At 41.5% G+C, this 16,833-nt stretch overlaps 1 protein-coding gene across 3 annotated transcripts in view; it reads right to left on the minus strand.

Moving 5' to 3' along the window:
• The window catches only part of LOC135945742 (protein sister of odd and bowel), a 57,439-nt gene that overhangs the window by 4,009 nt on the left and 36,597 nt on the right, over positions 1-16,833 (minus strand). The window lies entirely within an intron of this gene.

Raw genomic sequence — 16,833 nt, forward strand, 5'->3', positions numbered from 1 at the left:
CGCATCTCCGCGAGCAAGGCCTTGATCCAGTTTGCTGCAGCGCAACAAGTGCGCACACCACCGAAATTGATGGCGTTCCGTTTGTTTTATTAATATGCCTTCAGCTCTTCAGCAAAGTGAGCAATTTATCACTGTGCCAAGATTCGCGGGCGGTGCTTTATTTTGATTCGTCTCACTGGGATAGATATTAATGATGCGCGTGATGTCATCGCTAAATTTTAATCAAAATGCAAGTGAGGTGTATTGTGTACTTTTCAAGTCATCAAGTGCCTTCATTACAGCTTTGGCATACTTGTATTTTAATTTCGCACTCTGCCGTAATGAAAAAGTGAAAAGCTCGGTCCTCGACATGCCATCATCATGTTTGGATTGTTGAAAAAAGGCAATTTTCTTTGATGAACTTTTAAGGAATGATCAGAGTGAGATATGCGTCGCTTTCAAATCCAAATACAAGCTGCCATTTTTGAGCATGTGATTATTTCCAGTTTTTAGAGCACACCTCTCAGGGCTCAATAATTGTGCTTGGCTATTGAAGAAAGCTTTTCAGGTGCGACAACGATAAAGAGCTTAATTATCCACGCTGTTAGTTTAACGGTCTATTTTAGCCCTGCGAGAGTGCATATACAATCCAAACAAAGCAGGCTTAATAGGTTCGCACAATAATTATACAGCCGGAGAAATTCGTATCTCTACACGTCCACGAGCCTGCTCTAATTACCGGCTTCGAAAAAAGATTTGTTTAGAAGCACAAAAGGATGCAGCTAGGAATGCAACGGTCCAAATCGGCAGTCTCACTCGACGGATTTCGTAACTCACTGGTCAAGCCGAGTCGAGCGGGATTTGGAGCATTTCGGCCACGTGTTTTGTCTCGCGCACGGGACAATTGGCACTGTGTTTTTCGTTCCGCCGGCAATTAAACTGCATGATTTAGTAGCCCTTGACATGCCGCATTCAATCACACACAGCGCGATCTTCCTTTAATTGAAATTCCAGCGCGCGCACCACCGTTACCACCGAGCCGACGATTCGAAAGCATTAAATTCATATTTCAATTGCACACGACTCGAGAGAATAAAGGGAATTACGTGCCGCGCGCTTTCGTTCTGATCTCAGCGCGCGGCTTAATTCCTTATCCACCTGTCCGCTGAACTTTCGGCCCGGCCAGCAGACGTTATAAATTGGGATGAAATTGCACGAGCTTGACAAGGATAAATGGGTGGACACAATGGAGGAAAGACCAAGAAGCGAGTTAGGCGCCCGTGAAAAATGGCACGGCTTAATTGAATAGCAGAGTAAAATTTTTCAACAAGACAAATCTAATTCTTTTTGCCGATTTCTCAATCATTGAGCACGGATAGATGCACAAGATAATGGAACTCTCCGCCAGCCAGAGATATGCAGTATGCATTAACTCGAGCGGCCTTTGCATCAGACACACAACAATGCATTACGGCATCGCAAAAAAGGCAGGCAATCGCGAATGGCGCGGTAGCAGAAAATTGGAAAATAACGCTGTGGCATATACTTATACATATACTCGCTGATGTATAACAGCATTTCAATCGCTGCGTCTCGTACGAATGAATGAAATTGCTACATTGTGCAATTGAAAGCTGCTGTTAATGTTTTACAATGCACTGGACTTTTTTTCATTTGTGAAACAAAGAGACACCTGATGGTAGAAAATTTTCTCCTCAATTCCTCACCCAAGAGGCATAAACTCCACACCGTCGTAGAAATGAACACAAGAAGTAATTTGTTCCTTTTTGAAAGCAGATTTGCTAGAGTTTTTTTTCGCCAAAAAGCGACCTTTATTGAAAATTTTCTCTGTTCCCAATTCGATTGTGTTCAGGAATGAGCACAGTCTAAAAACTCGAAATCCTCTGCATTTTTTGCAAGTGAGGCCTGAGGGGCCAAAACAGCTTCAGTACAGTACAAAATAATTTCACTCTTTAATTTTCCCTTTCGCCAGCCAGCTCAATAATAAAAAAAAACAAATGGAGTAGCAGTTTTAAATTTTATTTGGTTGCTGCAGTTCGAGGTCGACTTGAACGTAACTGGATATATGCCGGAGAACCATTTTCCACGCTTGTCTTCCTCCCACATCATCATTTACAAAACAAAATGTGCACGGATAAGATCGTTGATGAAATTTCGCTCCAATTATAAGCAGCACAAGCTGTTTTACATACAAAATCTACACCATCTCGCGTTTTATCTCGCCGAGCGTGAATGACGTAGAGAAAAATCAGCGCGCGCGTTAAAATAAATTGCAGACGCATGTGCAATCGCGATTAAAAATCGGTATAAAGTGGGAAGTTTATTGTGCGTGAAGATACGAGTCGCGATACTTTGGAGATGCGCGTGTTAAGCATGCACATCAGCTCGGCGGCGAAATGGTGCGAAATGGCTCAATTTTGGCACGACTCACTCACACACACACGGCCGGGCGTTGAAGTCTCCGGCGGCTGGCTGTTTACTGAGGCTAACCTACATTTGGGGCCGCACCAACGCATGACCAATGATGTGAATTAAATTATTGAAGCCGCACTCGTCGGCTCAGTTTACGACATTTTCACTTAAAAACAGGTTCCGCAGGGGTCGCGGCCGGGGTCGCTCATAATTCAGGCAGGCGCTCGGAATCACAAAGTTTCCAAATAGTAATTTGGCGTCAGGCGGAGATTGTTATCACACTGAGGTGTGCGAATGTACGAGTTTTTTCGCTTCATTAGTGCAGCGCTATTTATTTAGCGACCTGCGAAATCCGAATCACGCCTCGGCTGTAACTGCCGCTGTGCCAGGGCGGGAGAAACCGCTCACGATTTTTCGGCAGAAAAGCAGCCGGCTCATTACTCATTCTCGGCCGAGAAATTCGCCAACGACCACTCGTCGTAATCCGAGCCCTCTACTGTTTGCTTTGCGCGCCTACTTTTAACCTTTGGCTCGCCTTTTGTCTTTGCAGCGGTAAATTTATTCGCAAATATTATGAACTTTCCCGCACGCCTTTTCGGTCATTACACTTGGCACTTTTTGCGAGGTCCTTTGAATATGCTCAAGTAATGCAAACATTAGACACTTTTGAAGCGCCCCTCTGTGTGGTGAAATTTGGAATTTCCCACATTACTGGCCCTTACTGTTTTGCTTCTAGGAACGCCTCGTTGAACAGTATATAAAGAGGTTCGTTCTTGTCCAAACTTCTTCCTGGAATTTCCGCATTTTCTAATATTTATTTGACACAAAATCCAAATTTAGAGAAACATTTGGTGCCGATTACTCTGCGACCTCAAATTAAAAGTGGCCGTAGGTGGAAGAGCATAAAAGAAATTTTTCTCGTTCACTTAATGCATACGTCACTCAATAATGAAAGGATTAACACCCAAAGTTTCAATTACTGTGGTATTTCCTGTAATACATTAGAAGAAAATTGCGAGGAATGAGGAAAAGTCACTGAGAAATTCCAACCGGAAAGTTCAAAGTTGAGAATGTGTGCTCCACTATCAGTTTCATGCATCTCGCAACAGTGATTCAGTCACAATTACAAATCACAAGCTCTCAAGATCGGTTGGAATTGCAGTTATTCAAACTATATTAGTGATTGATTCTGGACCAATTTTTACATTGCACCAGATTCGCATCCTTTTCTCGCTTTGGTTTGAGTTTCTCTGGCGCGGCAATTTCGCTTTGGACAACTTTGCAACGGACACTTTAGTGCTACATGCACGCCCGCGAGTGATTTAGGCGAAAGCATGAAATTTGCCGTGCTGCATGTGTGTGGCTATCGTAATTATTAGGCATTACTCTTGAGACGCGCGTTCCTGCCGATTGTTGTGCTCGCGAATTAGCGTAATAACAGCGCTGGCGAAGAATCAAAACGTCCTTCGGCCGCCAAATAGGTAGTGAAATTTCGTGGAGAGCGAGATGCAATAATTAGGCCTCGATGGTTTTCAGCCTTTTTCTACTTTCGTTTAAACCGGAAAGTCTTTGTCTCGCCAGAATAAGGAAAGGTTCAATACACACTTTAATATCTGCGCCTTCTTTAAAATGGGTAATGATTAATTATGGTGAGATTTACTGCCGCCGTTTCTACCTTAACAACACAATCCACTCGCAATTAATGAAAGGCTTTTGAAGAACAATGATTTATGATGCAGCTCCAAAGGTTATTAAGCCATTATTAGAAATTTGCACACGTGTTATTTGGAACAAACACCTTTTTTCAGGGAGAGACCCACGTTGGTTGGAAAAGAGAGATCAGAGAGGCAATAAATTTTCGCATTTGCGCAAATATCATAAACAGCACGTTTACATGGTCTAAACACTGCCTTATCTCTTTAGCGCCGCATTTGATCTCCACGAGTGTGAATGATGAGAAAATCTTTCAGCGGGTGAACATTATCTAGCATAGTAAAAACGTTAAACATGTTTTACTATGCCACATTTAATCAAATGTATTTATTTTAAAATCGTTAAGATCTAAATTTTTGGAATAGGTCATAACAAAATTGAAATCGAGCCAAACATTTATTTATTTAATTAAAAAATATTTGAAGAACATATGTCCCAATACCTGATTAGTTGCTAGGAATTTTAGATTAACCAATTAGACTTAACTGGAAATGAAAATTTACATTTTATTTTCAATTAGTAGATATTGATATGAATCAGTAAGAAGTTGTCTTACACACACGACCTAAATGAATAGCCGCAATGGTGAAGTTAATGAGGAATTCCGTCATCTTCATGGTACATACGTTGGCATCAATTTCTAGTCACAAGTAATATAGAAATCTATTTGAATAATAGACCGACATTCGACATTTGAAAGCTGCGACTGGTCGTGCCGAGTGGCCACGCAAGTTGAGCGATTCTGCAACGCAGAGTGCGACTTTTCGCGCCACGCGATTTTCTCCCGCGCTGCAGATACAGCGTCGTAAAACGAAAATTGCGTGGGATGATGTCCGTGGAGCGCTCGGTCGGATTCCCGCCGCGAAACCATCGGATTGGATTCGCCACAGCAGATACACACACATGCGAACCAGCACTCGCATCGCATTTCAGCTCGTTTATAATAAACCCCGCGCGTCGTGGCCCAACACTTTCTCCAGGAAGTTGTCAATACAATATTCGTAGCTCAGGGCGATGTTTTGAACTTTATTGTGTGTCCGCGCACCGGCCGAGGCAAGCGTATCACAATTTGTGTGTGTGCTCCGGCCGCTGATAAACGATCAATAAAAAACATCCAAACAATGCGCGGCTTTCTGAGAAAATCGCCGGCGTTTAATTTATAAGTGGTGATGCTGCTTCGATAAGCTTTTCAATTATTCCGTTGAAAATGCCGTACAAATACTGATTAATATTTCGGCAGGAATGTTGATTGTGTTGTGTGGACGAGTAAAAACTTTCTTTTCCACCCGACGACAGTGTTTTTTTTAGCAAGAAATCCCAACTCGTCCATTCCATGATTAAGCAAAAGGGCCGCATTTGCACTCGGTGAGGCACCCTCTCTCGGATGCGAGTTTACGAGCGCCTTTTTCGGCCGTAATAAAAGAAGCATCAAATTAAAAGTTCGCGGCTAATTTTCGAAAGCGGACAGCCGAACAAACCAGCTCGGCAGCGAGGAAGAGGGAGAGATGCAAAATGAGATATTTACGACTGCGGCATCGGATTTATTCGCGTTTTATTGCGGCCATAACTCAGGGCTGCTCCCCGTCATTACGGCAGCTTAATCAGAGCGTTTGGTTTGCAAAGTGCGAGGATGCAAAATAATATCCGGTTACTCAGGCATTACACACCACGCTGCAAAACTCGGCCCTGCTATATTTGGCAGCCGTCTCAATCCGATGTTTTCGTTCGCCAGCAAGCCTGAAATTTCATGCGCAGTTCGGTAATTGATTCGAATAATCACAGCCAAATTTGCTCAAACAGGATTTTCAATGACTGTACACGAGCCAAGACACGCCTTGTCGACTTTTGGGAAATTGGAACAAGTTCGTTAATAAAAAGTAAGAACGATTTTGCGTCGGAAACACGGGCAAAATGAAAATCCCCCCACGCAAGACGGCTTGAAAGAGGCTGAGAGGCCGATCGGCGGATATCTATTTCCAGAATGCGTGTCAAATAACGATAATTTCTTTCCGTTGCTTTGCAAGACTGGTTTCCGCGAAGGATAGACACCATTTCTTCGCCAGCACTCGGCTCACTCCGCTATTCGATTTGCAATAAATCTGCCGTCCTATTTGCAGCCTCTAATGCCGAAATAACTAATCGAGAGAGTATCCTGGCCCTGGGCGGGCTGTAAAATGGTATTTGTAGAACAATAAAAGGCGAAATTTTTATCACATTTCTCGCTTTAGCAGCGACTTGCTTGTCTTGTAGTTTTCGCACTTGAAGAGTTTCTCTCTGCGCCGCTGTCGTCGTGACACCGCCGAGTAAAAGATCTGGCGGTCATAAAACGGTCACGTAATTTATGGAACTGCCGAGAAAAGAGCGATAATTTAACTAAACGAGTTTAATTTCTCTTTATTTTACGCATATTTTGGCTCGCTGACAAATTGCACCGAGAGCGAACGAGAAAGAAAACACGTCTTGAGGTCGAACGCGGGTCAAGCCAGCCAAAATTATTGCTGAGAGGCCAAAGCAACGACACATTTTTCGTTGTTTGTGATGATAATCTAATGGAGGTGGCATTTTAATTGTTTCCAAAGAAGAAATGGCTGATGTGAAAAACATTCAGATGTCATGCAATTGAAACTGTACAACTCGTTTAATTAAAAATATTATTTCCACAATTTTTAATGAAATCAAAATTTCTCAACTTCAAACTTAGCTCAAGCAGAACAGTTTAAAATTTCCAACTGAAGTATCCAAGTCTATTAATTTTTAGTTTTAGATTCTTTATCCACATTTTCAGACCAGGGCGTTGTGATAAAAGAAAAATGCGAGAGAAAATCTCCTTGGTCAAATTAAACAACGATTTTCAGCGAGCGGAAAATGACTTGAAAAGAATGAAAAATTATTGAGTTGGCTATAAGAGGTTTAAACCGTTTTCCTGGATTCTCAAACGTTAATCAACTATGAATACTTAACATGTTGTATTCGTAACAGCAGCGTTCCTCAATGGAGGTCAATTTGAATGATACAATGTTTCATTCATAAAAATTATCAATTACTCAGAAGTAAGGAGCGTGACGTTCGTTCATTCCTCATTTTTCCCTCAGCTTAACTGATATACGTGTCGCATTTTCATAATTATTACGCGATAGTAGCAACATTGTATGTAAGCAGCCAGGGAAATGCAAAAAGCGCCCTCTTTCTCGCTGGCTTTTGATTATGATTGATGAACGTTCGATCTAACCGTTGCTTTCCGCACGATCGGTCTCATTATGGCACACATACAGCCGTGTTTTTACACACCTGAGTAAACTCATTGTTTACGAGAAGACACGTTGGTGGTCATTAAGATGCAAGATTGTCTGCGGCGGCGGCGGCGGCGGCGAGAGCGAGCTAGCTGTTGGTTTTATTAATTATAATAATGGGTCGCAGAGCCAGAGCAGTCAGTTTTAATAACGAGCTCAATATTACCAAGCTGAAATTAAACACGCCTGCCATTGCCGAGTATTTAGAGGCAAAAGTTGTTATTATTTATTATGAACGGGCACGGGTCTGTGAATAATCACTCGGGCTGATGTTGCGAGGAAAATCTCTCACTCCAGTTGGCACACACAATGTTGGTTGTTCGACGCATAAATTAAAGCAGCTCGCGTGTTCTAGCACATTAAGCAGGCGAAGATTTGTTCCACAGATTCGGTCGGTGGGCGAGCGGAGAAAATGCATCACACAGATGCCAATTAACGTGCGCGTTTGTGTGGCATTTGACAGAAGCAGATTAGCTTGTCATGTCGGTCTGTTTTGTTATTTCTGTCATTCCGCAACGGTTTCACTTTTTCGTCATACTAAAAATTGGAGCAGGACAGGCGGAAAAAATATTTTATACGTCTCAATTAATTATTTTAAGATGTTCGAACCCTTTTGGTGAATTAATCTCAATGGGTCAAATTTGTTTCTAGCCTCCCATGCCATTTAAAGGAACGGTTAGTTTATCGATAGAGGCAAGCGATAAATTCGAGGAAATCACGTCATTGACAATTTTGATTAATAATTCAATCCCGACAGAACTACAGGGCGTGATTCCTGGCAATGATAAAAATGTGAGCGTCTCCTCTCCTCTCTGGCAGTTAGCGAAAACACGTTAGAAAACACGGCTAGACACTCGACTTTCAACTCACATATAATAAATAATATTTCCGTCGAATTATCAATGCTAAGCGCGACAAACCGTTTGTCATCGTACAAATTTCCTTTTCGGCCTGATGGCTGGAGGGTCAAGCGAGGCGAGTGAGACATCACTCTCTGCTTTGTCATTCGCGCGACAGTGCAAAAAAAACGGGGATTTTCGCTGGCAAAAAGCATAGAGGATCAAGTGCCGTGCGGTTTGCGTTGCGGTGGATCATTTGTGTGGGAGTGAATACACAGAGACGCCAGCATTTTGGCCGGCCGTTCATTAGTAAAGGCAGCCGCGGGCGTGCGGCACCTCGAATTACTCCCGGCACAGCCGCGCGCTTTCTCTTCCATTAAGTTCAATTAAGCAGCTGAAAATGCATCTCTGCTGGACTGCAATCGTGCTAAAATTCTATTTCATGCTGGCCACCTGCGGATTAGGTAATTCATATCTGGCCGCGTTGTCTTAAAAGGACAGCAGCTGACTAAAACTTAAATTTTTATGGCTAGATCTCCCTAACCAGTTTAAGGAAACCCAATCTCCTTGTAGGGGGCTAGCACTGGAATTACGTCCCGGTATAGCGGTGAAAATGCGCAACGCTCAACAAACACATTAAAATTTTCACTGAATTGATTTTTGCCCTTTTCTTGCAAGAAAGAAAATTTACTGCTACCAGTATGTAATGTGAAATCAATAGATTGACGCAACAAATAAAAATAAATTTAACAAGCCAGTGGCAATTAGCTAAAACACATTATTTATTGTATTTGTCCCTCAGAAAATTGTTTGTTTTCTTTTTTGAGCAATGCAATCTATCCTTGTGACGTCAAACTGCCCAAAAACAATCGTGGTTTTTAAGAAACCGCAAGCACTCAAGCTCTGATTTCCACTGATCGAAATAACTTTTGTGGATTGTTTTATGGAGGATATATGCAGGATAGCAACAAATTCCTAAGTATTTTAGTGCATTGCTAGCCATAGAATGAAGACGATTGGCTCAAAAGATTTTTTTAAATAGGATCCAGTATCAAATTTCCTAATTTAACCGATTTTTTGCATGAATAATAATAAATTATCTCTATTTCAATTACTAATACGCTACAAAGAGCTGATTTCCTGGTAAAATTTTGAAAAATTGCTTAAATAAAATCTAGGTTTAATTTATCATTTTTTAATTTCAATGCGATATTAATTGTGCAATGAATGAAATTAATTCATTTCTTTTAAATTCACTTTATCAAAACTGCGTTTGTTTTTATCTGAAAAATTGAGTGTATGCAACCCGCGCAGCCTCTATGTGGAAATGCTGCCTATCCTTCTGGAAATCAAGCCGCTTATTTTCACAGATGAATGGTTTCGGTTCTGCGCCTTGATTATTCGAATGTGTGCTGCTCTCGAACCCGATTCCTAACTCGCGCAGCATCCGCAAAAAGGAGCACCGCAGTCATGATCATCGATTTCTCGCTCTACATGCTGCGAGCGAGTTGATTGCCCGAATGGAAATCGTCAAAATTAATCTCGCGAGAAGAAGTTACACCTTCCTCTTGCGCCTACAATACACGAGATGCGACGTCGGGCTATAAATTTCCCCTCGAGACAGCTACACGTTCGATTCGACAGCAGTTTATAATCTCACACCTGTTTGGCAGAATTTCTTCGTCTCTCGGAGAAAACGGGAAAGAGATATGCATTTGCGAAACGCCCAGAAAAAATTGAATAAAACGGCAAACGATTAGCGCGGCGGCGGCGGCCGCCGCCGCCGGCTGGAGACGATCGGTGCCGTGTGTATATTTATGGGCCGACCCTCACCCAGGCGCAATTATCATTGTTATTGGAGTTGCAGCCCATCCATCCGCATTTAATGCGAGAGCGTGCGCTGGTTATTAAACGGTATTTGTGCAATTATTATCAGCCATCGACTCCCACTCGGCGGATCATTATAAGAGTGGCTTGATGGATCATCGTCGCTCTGCTCGAGCTCAAACTGTGCCAATTTACAAGAAAAAAAAATAATAAATAGCGAATCAGGCCGCCATCGGGATTAAATTTGATTTGTGGAGTACATTTCGCGTTTTGCTCTTGACACTGATTGCGAGCCGAGATAAAAGATGCTGGGAAAACATTCGTTTCTGTTTGCTGCTGGATGTCATTGTCAGTATTTCTTGTACAAATATGTACGCTTGGCACTGCCGTGAATGTGTTGCCAGTGACAGTTACAATGGCTGAAACACGCATCAGGGAGCTGCCCAACGTGTACGCGTTTTTTGTTTCTAGCGGACGCCTCCTGCCGCCACGCGGAGAACATTATTCCCAGAGTTTTAAATAATAAAATCCTGTTTCAGAAATTTTATTTGATTAAATTGCAAATTGTTGCGTGCTGCGGTTGCTGTGCTGTGAGGCAATTGAAAGAAACCCGTCCAACGAGATACGAGATCCAAGTGCATTAAAAGTTCGATTCGGAGCAGGGCGGGAAGTTGAAAAAAGCGGTTTCGTCACGACGGCATTAGAATCGGAGATATAAGCAATTATTACTTCATTAACAGTCTCGTTCGCAATTATTGTGCAAATAATTTGATCTGTATAGACACTTTGCGTGCGGGACGTGAGCTCAATGCACAATGGCAATATATAATGACTTATTACACATGTCAGCCGTGCCGCCGCCGCCGATTGGGATCAGACAGACAAGCCTTATCACAGTCACGTGTCCGGCGTAAATTTGCACAGATCACGTTTGTGCAGTGCAACAAAAGAGCAGCGTCGTGACTCGATTGAAAACTTGCATGAAACCGCTCCAATTGCGACAAAAGTGACAACTTTTTGCCTGCCCATTGTTCCGTCAAGGTGAGAGAGAAAGAAATCGAGCCGAAAATCAGCCCCAATTGTTAGGGATGAGAAAAGTTGCCAATTATCATGGTTTCTGAGGGTTTGTCCAAACTGCCAAACCCCATTTTCAACTATACGAGAAGTGCCATGGCCCAATTTTCGAAAATCCTTCCTCTACAGAAGTCACTGTCGTCAACGAATCCATTAAATATCTTTCTCGCTACCAAAACTAACACTAAGGGCTAAAATGTTAAAACGATGAAAATTTAAAGTACATAAAACTATTTATCCCCTGAATAATTGTGAAAAAGGATAAAATTTACTATTTCAATGCTTAAATAAATTATTTCACTTTTAGGAACCGATGGAATTAACCAATTATTTTCTACAAATACAATAGCCTATTTTCCTCTACCCTCTGGTACATTTTTTGACGTGCATGCATGTCGGCCGAGCAAACGTAATAAAATCCGCGGTCGAAAAGCACACACACAAGTGTGCCGCTCATGCATGATGAATTCGAAATAACAATATTCCCCGGTAAAAAGAGAGAGAGAGAGAGAGAAAAAAATGATCACCCGCGGGCCAAAATTGCTTTACCGATGTTGGTGAGATAACGAATTTATTTATTGCATGCATTATTCGGTCTTCTCCGTTGGATTTCGCAGATAAGAAATCACGACTGGCAAGGTTAAGAGAGGATAATAAATGTGTATCGAAAAAGACCCCGGTGCTGCTGCTGCTGCTGCTTTTATTGCAAGAGAGCTAGTAACGGGGTCACTCTCTTAGGATGCTCTCTCTTTCGTCGCCTTTTTGCGCCGCCAAATTACATTTTTAATTAACTTGAACTCGCGAGGTTAAGGGGGCTAAAAAATCGCTCGCTGATCACGGATTCACCGAATCGGATCTGCGCGAGCAAAAAAACTCATTTTGAAAACGTCAAACGATGAGAATGCACCGTTTGAGGTGAGGTCATCGGGCATTCCGCTCTAGATTTGCATGGAAACGTCTTTAGAATTGATTATTCCCACCTCCACACTTGATTCTAATTTAAATAGAAGCTCGATTTCTTCGTCTAGGCCACCTTTAGAAACCAGCGACACAATAAATAGAAAAATGCAACATTCATAGCTCTTAACAATTATTTTGAATTTTAGTAAAACTCATTTATTTAAAATACCCTAAAGTTTATTATAATTAAAATATTTTTACTGTTTCCATGCAGTGCTCAAATTAAAATGACGCTATGCAATGCACTAACTGATCAACAACACTATCTCTACCACATTAAAATTAATGGCAGACTTTTCATCAAGTAGCCTGGCTGCGGGTCGAGGTGTGAAAAGAAGCATGAAAGTCATGCAAAAAAGCGTGCGAGGCCGAAAAAATGAATGACGGCGCGTCGGAGGCGTGGGCGAAAATGCAAAATAAAAGAGTTGTGCTCGCGAGCAAAAGAGCTGCTGATTATTTTCTTTTTTTTCACGCTGCGCACTCTGAATGACACTGACCGTTATAAACCGCTTTTTCTCTTTAATAAGGTGAGAACACAATGAACAAAGAGCGGGCCACGATTTATGCAGATCATTATGGCTCAGCTGCCGCCACCGGTGCTGCTGCTAATGCTGCTGGACGCACGAGTGAAATCGCCAAAATGCGCTTATCAGAGCATTCAACCGCAGATGTCGTTTAATTACACGCTTTTTTCTCCTTCTGTGAATGTATACCCATTTCCCAACGCACCTTGTTTCCAGGTTAAAAAGGTTAATATGCTCTCCCAAGTCGGCAACATCATCGTAAATAATGGCCCCGGCCACTCTGACAGATTTCCTTGCAGTGGAAAACATAAATCAGGGCGCCTAAATTCGTATTTTATATTTCCAAAAAGGCATTAAAAACCTAGTTTTCTTGTGAAAAAATAAGCTCAAATGATAATCCCGGCCGGTGCTGCGGTGCCGGTTTCTAATTCCTTTACACGCGTGTAATTTGCATAGACGCGGTTTATGGCGTTTTTATAGCAGCCGTTCGGTTCGCTAGAATTATGGGCAAGCCATCCTAATTTGTAGCTTTCCAAAAAAAGCCAGCACCGCAAAGGTCTGAAATCTAGCTGCTGAGCAGCATCATAATATGACATTTATCTCGAGTCGAGACCCTCGCACAAAACTACACCCTATTTGCATAATTTTCCAATTACTCTTTCTCGTGTTTGCCTGTACGAGTGTCTCGTGTCAACAGTTATTGGTCTGACCACAAAAGTAATGGGCCTTTTATCTGCACTCGGTCTCCAGTTAGACACGATTTTGCTGTTTGCTGCTCGCGAGCTAGCGCATTGCAAATAGCTATAAACCGTGTTTACTGCGCGAAAGGTGACCTGGAAAGAAATAAAAGTTGAGTAAGCCAATGTATTTAAATTTAAATTTTACCGCAACAAATTATTTTTTAATTCGAGCCCAATTTGTTGAAAACAAGAGCAGCGATTCATTGTACATATATGTGGGGCACGGCGGTCGATTCTGCACTCATTGTCAGCTGCACGGATGCAGTCTATTTTTAGAGCCGTACAGAGATGCAATTTACCGTATGTGGGAAACACACCAGGCGCTGCTGATGACGCGCGCAGCTCGGGCACTCGGCCACCAGCCCAAGGGAAAGTGCAATTTGTTTGAAATTGGAAGTTCGTGGAACGTAGACGCACTGCATTTTCGGTTTCAGCAGGATCTCGCCTCGCGTTTCGGGTCAGCGGTGTGAGCAGTAATTTCGTCTGCAATTTTTGCCGACTTTGGACCTCTGGAGGTGTGTGCGTGTGGGAAAATTTTCGTCTTAAAGACGCGGCCGCCACGTCATTTCGAGACTATGCAAATCTCTTCTCAAATCGTTTGATTAATGCGCCGTGCTGCTCATAATTACGTTTCCAAATTTGTTTGCAGTAAAAAAGACTGCCTCCTGCCGGTAATTACAAATTGATGATAATGCTCATCGCAGCAGAGAAAAGCAGCTGTTTTCTTGATATTTAAATACGCACGCACTCCACCCTTTTGTTGCACTCACGCTGAGCCTTAATCCGTAATTTATAACTCTCGCGTCACCACGGCCCAGGAGAGAGAAGAGGTGCTACCGACATACACACGTAAAACACACCAACTCACGCACTGTGGGACCAAACGACCGCACAACGCCTGCCAGAGCTTTTCTCGCTAATGGCATTTGCAAACAACTTCCACGTAGGTCAATTGCGATCATGTTCCGTGGCTTTTACAGTAACGGTTTCAATTCATTAACATACACGAAAACCTCTTGCAGATTACGTTTCACTGACTTCAAAATTAGAGAGCAACTGATTGATTGCAGTAAGCTTAAAAAATATTCATATTCGTATGATTAACAATACGACAAAAAAGATATTTTATTACAATTAAAAATAAATTTAAAGTTATAAATTATAAATTTTTAATTTTTAATTTTTTTATATATTTTAGTTTGACTTACTTATTATATTATACATTTTTTTAAATAATTTACAAGCTTTTAAATACATACATATAGCTTTTGTGATTTATGCAATTTACATTAACTTCAATCACAATAAGTAGATTAATTATTTATTTAATTATAAAGACTCTACTATGATGATAGTAATGTCAATTGAAAAATTATTCTTAAAGCGACCATGGTGGGTACTTTAAAATTAATTTATTTGTCCATACCTATATCTTATATGTGACATACAAACATAAAGGCGACAAAAGTTGAAGAGGATGTTGGACATCCTTGGATAGCAGTAATCGCACCGCACAAGCAAGCTTTTTGCATGCGGCCCGACAATTCACTCGACTCTCTCGGCAGGCCTTTTAATTGCCGTGCACGATGTGTGCAATTACTTTTAAAACACACTCTGCGGCGGCAATTTCGCCGGGTCCGAGAGGCATGTTTACGGGCGCCTCCGAAAATGCGATTTCCCTTTTGCACGCACGGGAGGAGAAGAAGAAGAAGTGTCACCCACGAAAGAACGGGTGCTGCACAAAGAACCGGTCCGAAGAAAGGTCAGTTTTGCCCGGGATGCCGAGAGGTGAGTGACCAACCTACATTCGAGCTGCATTGTGCTCGCAATCAGATTTTTACTCGGCTCCGGCCGCGCCAGCGAGCGCAGAAGTGAAAAGGCTCGTGTTCGAGATCACTGGCGTGGGCGTGGCGCTTCTTCGCAGCCGACGATTTATTGCTAATAATTTATCATTCGCAGTCGTGACAAAACGGACTGACCAACAATGTGTATAATTGGAGCAAACACGCGGCTTTGTGTGTAATTTCCCTGAGGATGGCAGCGACGCGCGCCAGCGCCTTTTTGTCCGAACGCAGCCATCCAAGAAAGCGGGCGCACGGATCGCTTTTTGCCCCGTTGATGATGATGATGATGATGCCGATCATTTGAATGAAAACCAGCAACAAGCAAATGCGATTGTTTTTCTTCGAAATGTGGATCGAAATCGTGCCTGGCTAGCCTGCAACGGCATCGAATTTTCATTGTTATCATTCGGAATTGAGAGAAATAAAACAGCAAATCGTGATTCTCTTCCTGCGGCGAAATAATTTGAGCAAGCAAATTACTATCGGAAAATTTCAACGTTTGTTTTGCTTATTATGATATTGAACTTGGTTTTTTTATAAACAATGCATAATGTATCCAGATGTTTCGGAACAAAAAGACTGATATAAAAATCTTTAGTGTTGAAGTGCGTTCTTAAATTTATAAAAATAAAACTATGTATTATTTAGGTTATGAAAATACTTTTGACAAATTCAAGAAAGAGTGACGCATTCATAGCGATAATGTACCAAAATTATCAATTTTTATTTTCAGTGTCTTTTGCAAATAACCTTGGGTAAAATTCCAACGTGTTTGGTTTTTACAATCTTACGATAAAGTCGTTATCCAGTTTCTTTTCGTCAGAAATATAAAAAATACAGATAAATATGTTTTCCGTTTTGTAGTATTTTCGCTGCAAAAACTTCGTGATTTTTCTTTTTAATAAAATCATAAATATACGATTTTAAATCAGCGTTGATTTTTTAAAAAAAAAACGAGATAAAAATTACGATTGGTACTCATTGAAACCGTTCACAGAAAAAATTATTGAATATAATTTAAGTAGACCCTGTAATGTAGTTATTAATTTTAGTTATTGGATGATTTACACGTTTTCCATGTTGACTGGAAATTACGCTGTAAAAATCTGCCAATTAATGATTCAAAAACATTTTTGTACCGTTTACTAGACTGCCTACAACGGCAAACTGATACATCAAGCAAAAAATCAATTAATAAATTGTAAGTCAAAGTAGGTTAATAGCATGAAAAAAGAAGCTGGATATTGTCGCGCTCAATCTGTGATTTTTGAGCCGGAGCGCGTGGAAATATGCAAATGGCAATTAATTTCTACAACAGTTGAGAAATTTCTCCTCGCGGCTGCTTGATTAATTAAATCAAACTTGACATCAAAGAATCGCACACTTTGAAAATTTAAATATACACGTCTAATGCTTCTCTCGGCGCCGCCGAGCACCGAGACTTGTCAACAGCAGAGTAAATATTTGGTCATACACACGTATAGTTGGGTTGGGCTTTATTTCTTTTACCTTTATACATCGCCGAATATAACATACTGTCCGAGTCAAGTACAGCTTGTGCCCCTTTTTACCTACGCACGCTACATTTTCGAGTGCATAAATTTTAAGGA

Source organism: Cloeon dipterum, chromosome X, assembly GCF_949628265.1.
Source record: "Cloeon dipterum chromosome X, ieCloDipt1.1, whole genome shotgun sequence".
Lineage (NCBI taxonomy): Eukaryota > Metazoa > Arthropoda > Insecta > Ephemeroptera > Baetidae > Cloeon > Cloeon dipterum.